The 3,770-nt window shown below is 38.6% G+C and overlaps 1 protein-coding gene across 1 annotated transcript in view; it reads left to right on the top strand.

The window, feature by feature from the left end:
- ATR (ataxia telangiectasia and Rad3 related) overlaps window positions 1-3,770 on the top strand; it is a 164,001-nt gene that overhangs the window by 121,495 nt on the left and 38,736 nt on the right. The window lies entirely within an intron of this gene.

Raw genomic sequence — 3,770 nt, 5'->3', positions numbered from 1 at the left:
CATAATGTCCTCAAGGTTCATCCATGTTATGTGGTGGCTTGCCGCTTCCTTGTTATTCTTCAATGTAGCATAATATTCCATTGTGTGTATGTACCACAATTTGTTTATCCATTCCTCATTTGATGGGCACTTTGGCTGTCTCCATCTTTTTGCTATTGTAAATAGTGCTGCTATGAACTTTGGTGTGCATACATCTTCTCGTGTTGTGCCTCATTTTTCTTGTGGGTAAATACCAAGTAGAGAAATTGCTGGATCATAAGGTATTTCTATTTTCAACCTCCTGAGGAAGTGCCATATTGCTTTCCAGAAAGGTTGGACCATTTTGCAATCCCACCAGCAATGCAGGAGTGTCCCAGTCTCTCCACATCCCCTCCAGCATTTCTTGTCCTCTACATTTTTGATCTTTGCTGTTATTGGTGTGAGGTGATATCTCATTGTTGTTTTGATTTGCATCTCTCTAATGATTGCTGATCGTGAACATTTCTTCATATGTTTGTTGGCTGCCCAGATCTCTTCCTTAGTGAAGTGTCTGTTCATGTCCTGTGCTCACTTTTTAATTGGGTTATTTGTCTTTTTCTTGTAGAGTTGGTGTAGGTCCCTTGTCTGATGTGTCATTGCAAAAGATGTTTTCCCATTCTATGGGTTCCCTTTTTACTCTTCTGGTGAAGTCTTTTGATGCACATAAGTTTTTAATCTTTAAAGACTGAATTTTTTATTTAAAAAATTTTATTTTTATTTTTCCTCCACACACTCTTAAACTAAACTCCCTCTTGAAACCTTGTAAGTCAGTCACTTCATGCGTCCATTGTCCCTCATTTTAGGCTTTGTTTTTTGTTGTTAAGTACAGTGGAGTCAGTTCTGACTCATAATGACCCTGTACAGAGTTTCCGAGGCTGTAAATCTAAGTTGCCCATCCCTACCTACCCTGTGTACAGAAGGGATAGCATTGATACTTGATGGGAAGACTCCTTCCCTCTCTGTTGGTATTTAGAGTTACTGCCTCCATGAGTATAGGTCAGGTTCATCAAATTGTAGCAATTTACCCGTATTTCCTTTATCAAAAATTGTTTGTTTTTATCTTCTTTTAGATGAGTTCTGATTATCAAGCCATCGAGGCTAGGTCAAATGGTTGCTATCTGCAAGTTTGGAAGTTCTTGTGCACGTCCCCCCACTTCATATCAGCTGGATGCTTCACTCTCAGCTCTAACCCTCTGTGGCTATGTCCTTGTCCATGGGCTCAGGTTTCCCCGTGCCTCACCACACTTTGGACCAACCAGCCCTTTCTCTTCTCTCATCTCCAGGTCAACGGAAGTCAATGGACTGTGATTGAACTCAGCCCATTTCTTCATTGCTACCTTTCCCCCTCTTGCACTTACTAGTAGACCAGTGTGGTCGTCAGCAAGCTTACATGCCTACCCACGTGTTCCCTTTGAGTTTCAGTCTTACAGGGGTGTTTGTCTTGAAGGAACTTGATTGCTTGCGTTGATGGCTCCCTAGCGAACAACTTGCTCCTTCTTGTGGTAGCCCATCATACCATTTTTGTTTTGGGTTTTTCCTGATGATCTTTGAAGATGTATCTTCTGCTGCTTTAGTTATTCCAGGCTGGTCTTCTTTTCCTTGGGAATGTCCCACCTGAGAAGGTTCTAGATGGGGCTCAGGACTCCACCTAAGGTCCTATACGCACACTGCAAAGGCTACGCAAGAGGCGTATTTCACTTTGCAAGTTCTAGAACCCCTTTAGGTATTCCAATCAGTTATAAGCTGAAGATGGACTTACAAGCTTTCTGTAATCCTGTTTACCGACATTTCTTTCTATCCCACTCAAGTGTCTATTTTACAATAGTAGGCAAAGGAAACCAGTATTCATAAGACAGTCAAGCATCTTAGTATTAGTCCCCTCTTCAAACTATGCTTAGATCTCTGTATACAGAGCCCTGTTTTTCCAGGGTTGAGCATGCATCACTATTTACCTTTGTCCCATTTAGCCCATTCAAACCTCAGTGTTCCCCTATCTACCTTGTTCTTGTGTATTGCCCTCCCCAACACCCGAACTATGATGTGTCTGCCCCTATCCAATGTTCTACTCTTGCCTCCCTCTGCCTCCCTTTAGATCCCTTCCCCAACCCCACTGGTAACCAACAAAGGAATTCTCCCCCCCCTTTTTAAGCTTTTACAGTAATGGTCTTATATATTTGTCCTTTTGTGACTAACTAATTTCACTCAGCATAATGTCCTCAAGGTTCATCCATGTTATATGGTGTCTTGCAGCTTCCTCGTTATTCTTCAAGATAAGATAATATTCCACTGTGTGTATGTACCAAAGTTTGTTTATCCATTCTTCCATTGATGGGTATGTAGGCTGTCTCCATCTTTTTACTTGTACTTTGGTGTGTGTATATATACTCGTATTATGGCTCATATTTCTTGTGGATATATACCAAGTAGAGGAATTGCTAGATCTTAGTGGTATTTCTATTTCCAGCTTTCTTAGGAAGTACCATACTGTTTTCCAGAGTGGTTGGAACATTTTGCATTCCCACCAGCAATGTAGGTGGGTCCCAGTTGCTCTAGGCAAGGGCCAGCACTTATTCTCTGTTGCATTTTTGAACTCTGCTGTTATTGCTTGCGTGAGATGATATCTTATTGTTTTTGATTTGCATCTCTGCAGTTTCAGCTCACCAGCTACTCCTTGGAAACTCTATACAGGGTCACTATGGGTCGGAACTGAATAGACAGCATTTAATAACAACAACAACAATAGCTAATGATCGTGAACATTTCTTCATGCTTATTGGCTGCCTGAATATCGTCTTTGGTGAAGTGTCTGTTTATGTCCTGTGCCCATTTTTTAATTGGGTTACTTGTCTATTTCTTGTAGAGGTGTTTTAGTTTCCTATCGATTTTAGAAATTAATCTCTTGTCTGATATGTCATTGCAAAATATTTTTTTCCCATTCTGTGGGCTCCCTTTTTAATCTTTTGGTGAAATCCTTTGATGCATATGTTTCTAATTTTTACAACACATAAATTTTATGTGTAAAGAACAAAGATGATTAGGAATACAGAAAAGTAGAACACTTCTAATAAAAATAGGAAATTAAGTGGTAAAAACCCTGTGTTAAACCTATTATTTTGATTTTTCAGATGCTTCCATTGTTCTAGTACTACTGTAATCTTAATTTTCTTCACAATTTTATTGTTCCAGATTTCTCTTTTGTCCTAAAAAGGAGGAAGAATAAGAACAAAATGCAGTGTTTTTCATCCTTTTGGGAGAAGTGAAATTCAATTAAGAAGAACTTAAAAAAAATTTTTTTAGGAGAATGAACAGTGATTATAAGTGTGCAACTAACTGAAAGAAATGGAATGAGAATACTTCTAACTACTTTTAAATATTATTTATTTCAACAATATTTCTATAGCTCAAAATGTTTGATTGCTTTCAGAGACAATTATAGACCACTTGATGAAATCATTTGTGTTACTTACAGTAATGCTTTGTTTTTTGTCTCAGAAATATTATTTGCCTTATTTAAACTCACCTCATTAAATAGACCTGATAGTAGAGGAGTTTACTTTTCAAAAAAATAAAGGACTTTCCATTGGTTACCTTTGAAATGTTTTAAAACAATGTCTCAGACTCTGAAAAAAGCCTCTAAATGAACATTTAAAATAATCTTTTAAATAATGTTACTGTGTCGAGGTCCTATGTCGGGTTCTAGCCTCGACAAGGAAGTGTGGGTGTCACGAAGAAGGGAGATCTGGTGGCGAAAG

The sequence above is a fragment of the Chrysochloris asiatica genome, unplaced genomic scaffold, assembly GCF_000296735.1.
Source record: "Chrysochloris asiatica unplaced genomic scaffold, ChrAsi1.0 scaffold00136, whole genome shotgun sequence".
NCBI classification, from domain to species: Eukaryota; Metazoa; Chordata; class Mammalia; order Afrosoricida; family Chrysochloridae; genus Chrysochloris; species Chrysochloris asiatica.
This window is presented reverse-complemented; position numbering and strand designations above follow the sequence as displayed.